The following is a 14078-nucleotide window of genomic DNA, read 5'->3' as shown; positions in this document are numbered from 1 at the left end:
GAGAAAGGGTCACCGGACCCGAAACGTTAACTCTGTTTTTCCCTTCACAGATGCTGCCAGACCTGCTGAGCTTTTCCAGCAAATTTGCTTTTGTTCCTGATTTACAGCATCCGCAGTTCTTGTGGTTTTTATTTAGCATTTACTAATGGTTGTGTGGATCCCATTAGGTCAACTCCAATCAAAGATATTTTAAGTTTTAGTGTAAAAGACATTAAGTTATGAGGTAGTCTGGTATGCACCAGAACAATATTTCTCATAGGCCTGATTATAGCAAAAGGTATGGGCTGAATCTTAAATTTATTTCACTAAGTGTCCAGTTTGTGACGTTTCTTTTAAAACATCTCACAAAACTTGGCTGTTATTGACTACCTATCGTGTCCCATGGCACTTTTGTCTGTTGCTAGCACAATTCAAAATTGCCACTGCCAGGATACCCCTGGATGGATCAGTATTCCTGGTGCCAGCACCATCTTTAAAAGCCCCATTGTACACCCAGACAAGCACTGTCAATTTGTAGCTGCCTGCATGGTTCCTGGTATTCATTCCAGACATGGCAGAGGAAGGAAAATTGGTGCCCACTTTGTGAATAAGGATTTTCTGACAGAGTGGTGCACAAGCAGGTCATACTCTTCCCCAGAAAACAGCAGTGGAGGTTACGACACCAGACCATGCCAGCCTGGTCCACAGGTGACACATAGGTCAGTGCAGTCTCAACCATCCGTAGCATCTGTAGGAAAGCAGAGTAACATAGGAAGAAGGTTAATGACCTTCTACACTCTTCCAGCTTAAGTGCCACCATCTCCTCTCTGATACTTCGAGCTGACTCTATCTCTCTCTCTGTACCAACTTCCCACCAAGGTTCATGCTCTACCACTCTCATTACTGCCTGCAACATTTCCCTCACTCTCTATCACCCACTCCACCCCTGATACTACTAAGCCTGCATGCCTTCAACACTGCCTGCTCCCTTGGGACACTGCCCCATGTGCACCAAAAATAACAGCAGTGCCACCTGTTTTTATCTCCCTTAATACCGGCCTCTCTCACCTTCCAGTAAGAAGCAGTTTACCATAAAGCAGAAACAGTCAAAGGGATGGTGGACTGCCCAATATTTGGTTTCTCAGCCCTTTTGTAAAGAGCATGAGGGGGCTGACTGACAGTCCAAGCTGCTGGACTCTGATCAGACACTGCTTTGAACCTGCTGTACCAGAACCACCTGACTGAAAGCTATCTCCCTTTACTTAACCGAGAACTGCTGATGACCATGGCAAGCTCCAGGCTTTGTGTCTCTACTAAACAGTATAGTAACACAGGGGCAGTGTTTGTCTCATATCCTTGGCTGAGGGACAAGGTGCAAAGAAGGTAAGCTCAAAGTGAGTGAGTGATAAGAGATCAAACTACCCTGAAATGCAACCTGGACCATTCCATGAGCTGGGTGTGTGTCCATGAGCCCAAAGTGTTCTTGTTGCAGCATTGTAATGAAAGTCACTGGTGCAACCTGAGGTGCAGCATTGACGTGCCGTAAGTGGTTTGGAGATGTGCCATGAGGGTCCTTAGAGGTTGGCAATGTCAGCTGACAATGCCTGTAGATGTAAGGTGCATGTGATCACTGCCCATGGAGTGTGCACTGAGATGTTGGGGCCTGGTGACCAACATGGAGTTCCTTTGCAACATGTGGTGAGCTGGAGTCACCAGGCACCCCCTCTGACTTCCATGTTGAGAATTGTTGCCATCCAGTTTGCTAACAGTGGGAGGTAAGATAGAAAGCTATTAATAGATATTAATGCGGGAAGATTTACAGTTAATAAAGTCATTTACAAGCAGTAATCCTAGTTAATATACAACCTGCTGCTGCCTAGTGAGACTCTGATCTTGATGTTGAGAACTTAATTAAAAAATGCAATGAGTTTCTCTCAATGCCAAGAACAGTCTTATTGGACTTTTCGCATAAGCCTACCAGATTTCTCACCATAGACCACATTGTTCAGGACCATGTAAAATTCCACCCTCTATTTCTCATACCGGGGATCCATCTGCAGTGCAAATGCCACATGTTAAAATAGCCAATTAAATGTATATATTATATAGAAATTGTTTTACTTTAATGTGGTGATACATATATACTGCTTTTCCACAAAACATGAAACTAATGTCCATTACTAAAGGATTATATTGCTATAAGCAGCATTGGCATAACTTTTCTGATCTTTAGCCTGAACCATATGTTTTACAGCAATAACTCATTTACACCAATTGATCTTGTAATGTTCTTTACCTGATTTTAAAAATGCTTGTTTTTCATCTCCGAAATTAAAGACTTCTGCCCAATTTAGTAGTTAATGTTAACGTGGAAAGCAAAAAACATCCCAAAGTACTCAGTGATCACACCAGGAGAAAGTTGTAACTTGGGGAAATGATGTAAAATTCACTATCTAACCAGTCACAGATATGTTGTATCTGATTATTTATTGTGTTAAAGGGAAACTCAGATGGGCACGGGGGAGGGAGTTAGTGGGAAGGGTTTAAGTTCAATACCATCGCACCAAGATGGATGGGATATTGAAGTGCAATGAAACTCCATCCATTGATTGCATGACAAACACCAAGCCAACTCCCTGCTGCATTCAGCTTTTACATTTACAGCATCCAGCCGATGCTCACCCCACCACTGATTAGCTGGGAACTGTTTCAGGAGGTGTTACTAGTCCCATGTACAGCTGGCTGCACTGCTTAAAGGAGACATGCCTTGTGGCTGGAACAAGTACTGGGAGTTCATTGTGAAATAAATTTCCAAGGACAGGACTTTTATGACACAATGTTAATGCCCCAACATCTGGACCAGAATGACCAGATTCAAATTCCATCTGCTTCGGATGTGTATCATAACATGTGCAAACATGTTGATTAAAATAACTACAATTTCCAGATGTTTGTACTGGGGACCTTGTTGGAAGAATCATAGAATCCACACATTGTGGAAACAGGCCATTCGGCCCAACAAGTCCACATATCTTCTGAAGATCATCCCACCCAGACCCATCCCTGCATTTGCCATGGTTAACATACCTAAACTACATATCTCTAGACACTGTGGACAATTTAGCATGATCAATCCACCTAACTTGCACATCTTTGGACTGTGGGAGGAAACCAGATCACCTGGTAGAAACCCACACAGACACAGGGAGAACATGCAAACTCCACACTGATAGCTGCCCAAGGCTAGAATTGAACCCAGGTCCCTGGCGCTGTAAGGCAGCAATGCTAACCACTGAACCACAGTGCCACCTTTACCACTCAGCCACAGGAAATATACCCTGTATCTACAGAGGCTCTCCAGTCAAATACTCAGAGGCAGTTTGAGCAGATGGTGTGGGCCAATGACAGCAGCCCCCAAGGACCTAGCTCAGATATTGTTTAATTCTCACCAAAGTCCTTTCATTTACCCACCAGCAATCCTCATCTTTCAAGACTCAAACCTAGCATTCATAGGCTGTCCCTTGTTATAGGCTAAAATTTAAATGTTTTAGAATAGAGTCCAAATCCACATTTTTATGTGGGGAGGTTGCCAGCCAGTCCTGACCATCATGGAGGAGGCAGATTGGCCATTATTGGGATATCCATTGCTGTTGTCTTGGCCACCAAAGGGCTGAAACCATCAAAGATGATAGTATACTTATGTCTAATACTCCTTCTCATATTCTACCCCCTCACTCACTCCACAATTTATTCTAATTTACAAGGTGCAAATATGCAAAATGCAGCTTTTACTACCACCCTGCCTGACTGTAGCACTTTCTTGCCTTTGGGCATTTCTCTTTATCAAGGAAGTGCAATCTGATCAGGATATACAACCAGGAAATGAAGACACATCATCACTCAATTTCACAGTTACAGCCAATGGTTCAATTATTGACGTTGCATGTAATTTAGAGAATAGGTTAAAGACAGGATCTGCACATGATGGAACACCAGACATGAGTGACACACAGAAAAATAAGGGATGAGGGAGCAGTTGTCAACTTGTCACAGGGCAAGGTCACAGATGACATTTCGTGTAAAACCGATGAGTTCTGCAGCAGAGGATTCAAATGGAGACCATGATGTGACAGACAAGAGAAGAATGATGTTGAAAATGCATGGTTAAATACTTTACCCTTTGGGAAGCTGTCAAAAAGTCTGTTGTTGGTGCTCATTAACATGGAGGAATCAAGGATATGTACAAATCAGGAGGGCCATCCTTTCATAATGGCAGTCAACTCTGTCTCCTCACTTGTAAATCCAGCCATGGTTTAGAGTCTAATAGCCATAGTCATGCCACACAAGCAGCTCCCACTGAAATTCTGAGTATAGAATGTTGCGATGATCAGTGACAAAGTAAAGGGACTGGACTAAAGTAAATGGGCAACTGAAGCAACAGTCACCAGTGTCAAACTCTGATAAGATCTTCATAAACAGAATGGGTATGTCTTCTTCTCTCCTTTCTCCTCCTCGTATTCCTGCTACTCAACTGCACCCTATAATGCTGCTGGCAAGGGCTGTCCCCTCATGGGTATGAAGTCTAAGGTTTGTACTCCCCACCCCCTCCATCAAGGCCTTCAGGATTCCTGCAGCATGTTCTAGGCAGTACCAAGTAATTTTGCTGCATGCTAATAGTCTACTCTATCATTGTTTTTTTGATGGTGTTACACTTGTTATAACCATGCACTGGAGTCACCAGTCACCAGGTCAATGGATAGCTCTTGTTGCCCAAAGGCCACACTTTGGTTTGCTGTTGCTGTTCAAATGCAGCCAGCACAGGGGACTGCTGCAGAATGAAGACATCATCAGTGCTGCCAGTATACGGTATGCGGACTTTATGATTTGCTGCATATAGCTACATACCTGGACCCTGAAAGTACTTTCAATTCCAATGGAGAGCAGAGTTGATTTGTGGAATCTACAACTGCACCCTGCACAATTGGGAAACTTGCAATCTCACCAAAGCTGTTTGTTTTTTCCAGCTGCTTCTTTCTGACAAGATCGAATGAAATGTGGCCAGTCCTCAATGAATAGAAAGCTTGAGTTACCTCTCTCATGTAACTAAAGACAACTATGAGATGCTGTAAATATCTCCAAGGCCTGCAAGCAGCCTATGCAATGTCTGTTGGCAATGCTGTCCTTCCCCACCTCTGAGTTTGGCAGTGTGGCTACAACAGTTGACCAATTTTAGGAAGGACTTCATTATTGAAAAGTAAATATTATGCATAATGTTTCTCATTGATGTTCAGGTTACAGAATTGCTCCTCGAATACCTTGGGTGGGTATGGCTTCCTGTTGAGAGCCTTTCTCCCCTCTCTGCCTCCCACTTCGAGCAGCTTGTGAAGCTGTTCATTTTCCAGGTCACACTGCATTTCCAGGGGAACGGTTACTAATGCACCCATTTCAGAGAGAAGCTCTGAGGAAGGGTCACCGGACCCAAAACGTTAACTCTGTTTTCTCCTTCACAGATGCTGCCAGACCTGCTGAGCTTTACCAGCAATTTTGTTTTTGTTCCAGAGAGAAGCTGGTTTGGTTCAGAAGCTCTAAGGTTAAACCTCTGCTGCACCACATCTAGCACACTTTTGCAACTTTAAACATTCAGAGGATGCATCAAACAGTTGAAGAAACAACAAAAATGATTCAACCAACAGCTAATCTGAAAGTAGTTAATGATCTGTTTAAATGGTTTGGTGGGGCATCCCACCTGCTGCTGAATGCTTGTTCAAATATCTGAGACAAGGTAGAGATAAGGTATTAGCTGGAGCTTTGAGCTCCAAAATGACAGAGCTGGTGTTAAATCAGAGCCCATGCTGACTGATGTCATCTCTACATACTTTCAACAGTTATTTACATCCTTCTCACACACACACTAATATGGTGTTCTCTGTGACTTGATCCAAACATTTGCGTGACATTGCAGACACCATTTTGGACAGTACTTATACTGCCCAAATAACTTTGCTACCTATACGATTTCATACTCTGTATATGGGGTATTTATTTACACAATTTGTGTTTTACTCCATTGAGCAAAGTTTACACCTCGCTTTGCCCTTAATAAACTGTTCTATAGTTTGTTTGCCTGCGCTGTATTTCAAATTGATCTATATTTTCATAAGTAAATTCCAATCACAAATAAAACATGAGGAGAATCAAATACAATGGATTTACTTCATTGGAATTGAAAGTATTTCCATCTCCCCAAGATCCGTACACAACAAATCCTCAGGACAATGTAATTCTTGAAAAATCATTCATAAATGTCAATAGCTGAAGACCGTGGTTGTAGTGTCCCTCTTGGATAAGGTAAGATACTCAATTAAGAAATTGTTTTTATATAGATATGGTTGTATTATGAGATTAACACTTACTCTTTGGAAAGGTCAGAGTTCTCAATGACATCTTAATAGCCAAATCTGTTGTGAAATACAAGTCCTTACCGTGCTAAACTATTAATCTATTAATCAGCAGGCCTGATTTGGAATCTCAGTCCATTAGTCCCTCCCCCAAATTATCGATACCTTGTGGAATAAATCAACCAATCAAACAATCAATCACTCAGTGGAAATGTCTAAAATCCTTACTCATCAAAAAGAAAATGATGCCAACATATGGTCTCCTATCTTTAACATTCCAATATGGCTCCTGTTCTAATTATTTTTATTAGAGATCATTGTTTAATGTGCTAAAATCAGTTTTGGTTGTGATTCAGATTATGAAGGTCAGTATTTTTACATGAAAGCATGGTAAAGTTTGCAAGTCATTTATCCAAAAGCTCTGCCATCATTGAAATACCCTTGCCGATGTTACTTTGAATTACAAAGACAGTGATGATTATAGTTATTTTGCACTTGCAAATCACCGAATCAAAGAATGATAGAATTATTATTGCTACACAGAAGGAGACCATTCGGCTCAGCATCTCTGACAGTAACTCAGCTGATTTCACTTCCCAGCTTTTTCCCAATAGTCCTGCAAAATCTTTCTCTTCAGATAATTGTCCAATTCCTTTTTTGAAAGCTATCACTAAATCTGCCTCCACCAACTCTGAGGCAGTGAGTTCCAAATCCCAATTACTGTCTAAGTAAAAACAGTTTTGCCTTATATTGCCTCTGGTTCTTTTGCGCAAATCACTTCAGGAGAGATTGTCCAGTATTCAGTCCATATTTGTTTCTTCAGCTGTGCAAATTAAACTGCCTCAGCAGCTATTCTGTTTGTGAATATGCATTTATGACGCTAAAATCCAAATGTAATGAATAAATATTTGATTTGGAACGGCAGCTTGTAAAACATCACTTCTGCAAGGGTATACTGAGTGATTTCATTCAGCTGTATAACACAAAGAATACAACAGGCATTTTTTTATCCAGGTAACAAAAATTACCTCTAAAATTCAATAATTCTGTATTTAAATTATTTTCCTCAAGAATAAATTTTGATTTGCTCGTAGCTAAAAATTTGTTGCTGCCTGTTTAATAGGGACTTGTGCCAGTCTTATACAAATTTTCTTTGTCTGTGCCACATAATTTTTTTTTTTGAAAATGCTTCATTGATGACAGTTTAATTCTTCACTGACACATTCTGTTACTTAGCTTTGAGCAAACTATATGTCAATGGCAATAACTTTGATTCTTAGCCCCAGCAAGGATTATTTATAATCCAGAAGCAAAAAAAGTTGCAAGAAACAGGTTGGGATAGCATAGTGAGAACACAATGTAAGACATCAACTTAGGGAAATAAAAATCAACTGCACCGGGAAGTTGAGAATTCTATTAATAGCAATGGCATTGTCTGTCATTTAGTTCAGTACCACATCTGCTGTTGGTGTCAATCCAAAATGGACCTCAGGAAGGTAACTACAAGACCATAGATTTCTATGCCCAATGTATTTGAAACTCTTTGCTTCAGGAGGTCATGGAGGCAAGGACATTGATGATTTTTAAGGCAGAGATAGAGAAATTCTTGTTAGGCAAGGTATTCAAAGGTTATTGGGGACTGATGGGAATGCAGAATTCAGAACACTAACAGATCAGCCATGATCTTATTGAATGGTAGAGGAGACTTGAAGGACTAAGTTACCTATTTCTTCTCCTGATTCATATGTTCGTATGTATGTTCGAATGTCACTTGGGTGAAACTTGACCAATTTTCACCAAAGCAATTGCCATCCATTGGTCTGGCCTACATGTGACTCTTGACCCACAACAATATAGTTATTTCCCAATTGCCTTCTGAAATGGCCTAGTCTCCACTGCTAGAAAGGAGAAAAAGAATGAAATTGGATGCGCCTCCTGGCACTGTCTGAGGCACTGGAAATGACAATGGCAAACACAGCCCATTCGATCCTGTGAAGTCTTCCTTGCTAACATCTAGAGACATGTGCCAAAATTGGGAGAACTGTCACACAGACAAAGCAAGCAACAGCCTGACATAGCCATACTCACAAAACCATAGTTTACACGAAAGTCCCAGACACTATCATCACCATCTGACATTATGTCCTGTTCCACTTGTAGGACAGACCCAGCAAATGGGGTGGTACAGTGGTATACAGTAGGGAAGAGCATCCCTGTGAGTCCTCAGCATTGACTCTAGATACCATAAGTCTTATGGCATCAGATCAAACAGGGGCAAGGGAACCTCCTCCTGATTTCCACATCCACCCCCACTCACTCTTGGCTGATGTTGTACAACTTTTGCAGGGTAGCAAGAACATGGGCCGTACTCTGACCATTCACCACCAAAAGCAGCTCAGCAGCAGCACTACTGATCGAGCTGCTCGAGTCCTAAGGACAACGTTGTTACACTGGGTCTGCAGCAGGTGCTGAGAGAACCAATAAAAGGGAAGAACACACTTGACCTCATCCTCACCAATCTATTCATCTGCCCATGATAAGTATTGGTAAGAGTGACCATCACTCAGGTCTTGTGGAGATAGAAGTCCTGCTTTCATATTGATAATACTTAATATTGTGTTGTGTGCCACTATCTCCATCCTAAATGGGGCAGTCTTCAAAGAGAGATAGCAATTCAAGTCTGGACATCTATGAGACACTGTGGGCCATCAACAGCAGCAGAATTATATTCCAAACAATCTGCAATCTCATGGCCTAGCATAACCTTAGCTCTACATTGCCATCAACCCAGAAAATCAACCCTGGTTTAATGAAGAGTGCAGGCAGGTAAGCCAGGAACCCCAGCAGGCATATCTAAAAATAAGGTGTCAACCTGGTGAAGCTATAAAATGAGAATACTTTGGTGCCAAAGAGCAGCAAGTGCTAAAGGGTCATGTGATTTTACAATCAGCTGATCAGTTCTAAACTCTGTAGTCCAGCCACATCAAATATTGAATAGTGGTGAACAATTAAACAACTCACTGAAGGAGAAGGCTCCACAAATATCCCCATCCTCAATGCTGGGAGAGTCCAGCATATCAGTGCAAAAGATAAAACTGAAATATTCACAACAATCTTCAGACAGAAATATTTATCATGATCTCTCTTGCAGTCCCCAGCATCACAGATTCCAGTCTTCAGCCATTTCAATTCATTCCACGTGATATCAAGAAATGGTTGGAGGCATTGGATATTAAAAGGCTATGGGCTATGACAACATTCCAGTAAAAATGTGAAAGATTTGTGCTCCATCACTTGCCGCACTCCTGGCCAAGGTTTTTCAGTACAGTTATAACACTGGCATTTGCCAGTACAGCTATAACACTGGCATTTGCCCGACAATATGGAAAATTGCCCAGTTATGTCCTATACACAAAAATACAGGCCAAAACCCACCCAGACAATTACTGCCCTATCAATTATCAGTAAAGCAATAGAAAGTGTCATCAACAATGCTATGAAACAGGATTTGCTTTGCAATAATGTGTTTGCTGAATTTCAGAGGTGAGATGAGAGTGCCTGACTTTGACGACAAAGCCACGTTTGATTGAGTTTGGCATCAAGGAGGGCTAGCAAAACTGGAGTCACGTGAGAATCAGGGGAAAGTTTTCAGCAGGTTGGAGTCATGCCTAGTACAAAGGAAGGTGGTTGTGGTTGTTGGAGTTCAGCCATCTGAGCTCCAAAACATCTCTGCAGGAGTTCCTCACAGACTATCTCCTAGGCCTACTCATCTTCACCTCTTCATCTTGTTCAAAAAGCCAGACACCATCCAGGACAAAGCAGCCTGCTTGTTGGCGCCACATCCATAAACATTCACCACCAACACTCAGTAGTGGCAGTGTGTGCCACCTAAAAGATATGCTGCCAGAAGTTCCCAACCATCCCCATCTAGAAGGATAAGGGCATCAGAAACATGGGAACATCAACACCTTAAGGTTTCCTTCCAAACCACTTACTATCGTGATTTAGAACTATATTGCTGTTCATTCAGTATTACTGGGATCCCTAATGGCATTATGGGTCTACATACAGCAACTGGATTGCAGTGGTTCAAGAAGACTTTCTCAAGGGCAACTAAGGATGGGTAATAAATACTGGCCAAACAGTGGTGCTCATATTCCATGAATGAATTGATAACAAAAAGATATAGTATCAACCACTGGTGGCTGGTCTCCCAAGGCTTTGGCAGATTAAAGGTGCAGTCTAAAACTAACATCATTACCTCCCCCCTTCACTCCGTGAGTCTCATGAGTCTGGTTCCTCCCCTCAATGGTCATGTGATTTTCTGACCACCACAAGACACCTCCCTACCATCTTTCAGACTAGATCAAGATCTAGCATTTCTTCCAGGTTTGGGACCCTGAGAACCCTGTGATCATGATCTTCAACATTCTTTACAAACGGGTCTCAAACTTCACAATCACAAATGTTCCCTCTTCCATTACAATCTCCTTAACTCCTCCAATACACATAACTGCTATTGCCAGCTTTGGCTCTGTGATTCACCTCTGAAAGAAGAAATGCAGATCTTATTTTTCTGTTCCCATGGAAGCAGATATAAGAGGGAACAAATGTGTGTTATTAGCAGCAGGCACAAAGAGTTCACTCCTCACTTGTTCTGTTCTGACTGAAAATGGATAATTAGAAAAGAAAATTTCTAACATGATTCTTTCAGCAACTACCTTTAGTCTATGTCCACTGATTACATAACTTTCTGCCAGTTGGACCATTTTCTACTTACACTATCTAAATGTATTACGATTTTGAATATCTCCAAAGAACCCTTAATATTCTCTGCTCTAAGCAGAACAAACCTAGCTTTTCCAGTCTCTACATAAAACCTAGTCGATCTTCAATGCACCCTCTCCAGGGTCTTGGCAAATTGATGTCCAAAACTGGACACAACATTCCAGCTAAGGCCTTAACAGTGCTGTTCAGGATCTTCTCCATACTTTTATATTGTATGGTCCATTATAAAGGCAAGGATTTCATAAAATATTTTGACCATCCTTACCAACTTGTGCTCTCATCTTCAAATATGTAAACATAGAGCATTCTGTCATTGGACGACATTCAAAATTGTACTATTTGTTTATAATATCTCACTCATTCTTCCTTCCAAGATGTATGACTTCACACTTCTCTGCATTGAACTTCATCTGCCATGTGCTACCCATTTTATTAGTCTGTCTATATCCTCCTGAAATCTTTTATTACCCTTATTTTATTGTTATTTGAATGTTACATCATCCAAAAACTTTGAAATAATACCCAAAAATCCAGGTTGTTAATGTACTTATCTCATTAAAATGCATTATCTATATTGGTAATTGATTGAAAGTTCATAGTATTTGTTTACATAAAACCAACTTGGTTCCTTTAGTTACATTTGTGAATACTGAGGTTGGAATGATTAAATTCCATTGAATTTGTTCAATTAACTAAACTTCTGTTTTAAAGCTTTTGTCAGCTCTGACTGCCTGATATAAATGTTATCTAACACTAATCATAAATCATGTACAATACCTTCAAAATTCCACTACTCATAGGTCTTTCAGACAATGCACCTGTGCCCTGATGTACACCTTGGGCAACTCTTATTCAGGGAATCCTACATGAAAATACACTCTAAATCCTAGGGTATACCTTCGTTTTGCCCAACAGATGTTCCAAGTAAAAGCAAAACACTGCAGACGTTGGAAATCTGAAACAAACACTGAGATAGCTGGAGAAGCTCAGAGATTTGGTTGCATCTAGGCAGAGAGGAACAGAGTTAACATTTTGAGTGCAGTATGACTCTTCTTCAGAGCTGTTTTGTGCTTTGCATGCTCTCCAATTGCTACCACTGTGGAGATATTCTGAACATACTCAAACTTTTACTGCTACTAATGACCTCTCTTTTATATAGGCTCAACAGCATCCTCACAGCCCTACGTCAAGAAGACCAGCCCCTCAGCCCTTCAACTTCTTGTCCACCTCTGAGGAAGTGACAACAGATCCCTCAAGAGCATGCACTGGCAAGGCTTTTTCCTACTTAGAGACTTCCACCTCAGTGGGTACTTCACCTAGATTAGTTGGGAGCACAATCTAGTCAGAACATCACAGGCACATCCCCACAGCTGGCTAAGGAAGAAGCTACCAAGTCTCTGGCACTTAAGGAACATTGGAGATCAGGCACCTGCGCTGCCCCAGGCAGGAGAGGACTCCATCAAATTGCACAATCTGACACTCAAGAGCTGCAGGTTTGAGATATACTGGGGAAACTGGGGTGAAAGTTTGAGGTTTCTCCCAATATTATCAGTACTGTGCTAGTTCCAGCATGCATGTGTCTGTCTATCTGGATGGTCAGATTGGCTGCAGCTGCTATGAACAGCCAAACTCAACAGAATATTCAATGGCTGCAGGAAATACACATAGACTCACATGTCATTGTTTTAGCCATTGGTGCACACGGTACATTTTGCATCCTTACCACACTCAGTGTTTCCTCCAAGTGTTGTACAACATGGGGAAGAACTGATTCATTGCCTGAGGGAGGATGGTACGTGGTAATCAGCAGGAAATTTCATTGTCAAGGTTAACCTGAAGCCAGTAGATGTCATGGAGACTGGAGTCAATGTTGGGTCCTCCCAGTGCAATTCCCTCCTGACTGTATCCCACTGTGCCACCAACGCTGCTGGGTCTGTCCTGCCATTGGCACAGGACATATCCAGGGCTAGTGATCGTAGTGTCTAGGACATTGTGTGTCAGATATGAGTCTGTGAGCATGACTATGTCAGACTGCTGCTTGAGGCAGCTCTCCCAATCATGGCATTGGCCTCCAGATGTTAGTAAGGAGGTCTTTGCAGGGCTGTTTTAGCCATTGTATTTTCCAGTGCCAAAGTCAATGCTAGATGGTCCGTCCAGTTTCATTTATTTGTCAAGTGGTGTGCTAGGCTATTTCTGGGGACAGCTGATAGTCTGGATCTGGAGTTATATTAGACCAGACCAGATAAGGATGGCAGATTTCCATCCCTGAGGGGCATTAGTGAACTGGATGGGTTTTTCCAACAAGCGTTTCATGGTTGTCAGTAGATTCTTAATTTCAAATTTTTTATTAATTTCAAATTCCACCATCTGCCATGGGAGGATTTGACCAGGTCCCCATAGCATTAATAGAGTTTCTGGATTAGTTGTCTAGTGGTAATATCACTAGGCCATTGCCTCCTCTTTACATTGTCTTGCATTATGTTGCAGCTTGCATGCAAATTCACTTGCAAATGAACTTCAGAATGGAACCCGTTTGCATCCAGGGGATTATTTGAATGTTTTATATTATTTGTTTAGCATCAAACTTTCTATTTAATTACCATTTTAAACAGAAATTTCAATAGTAAATCTGTACTTCTTCCACAGCTGACCCAATTTAGAGATCTTATTTAACATGTAGATTTTAAACTGTTTAACTATGAAATAAACATCTTTGCTGCTTATAATTTTACAGTCATAAGGCAGCTGTTAATGATTATTTTGAGTGTCATGTTCCAAATAATTCAATACATAGTACACTGACTTCAAGTTGCATATTGGAACAGTCCATTATTTCCCCTGAGCAATAGTCAAGCTGTTTGATTCATAATTGTAATTCCTTGCACTGCCCAAGACAACCCACTCAGAGATTTA

This window comes from Rhincodon typus, chromosome 19 (assembly GCF_021869965.1).
Source record: "Rhincodon typus isolate 14 chromosome 19, sRhiTyp1.1, whole genome shotgun sequence".
Lineage (NCBI taxonomy): Eukaryota > Metazoa > Chordata > Chondrichthyes > Orectolobiformes > Rhincodontidae > Rhincodon > Rhincodon typus.
Note: the sequence above shows the minus strand (reverse complement) of the source record.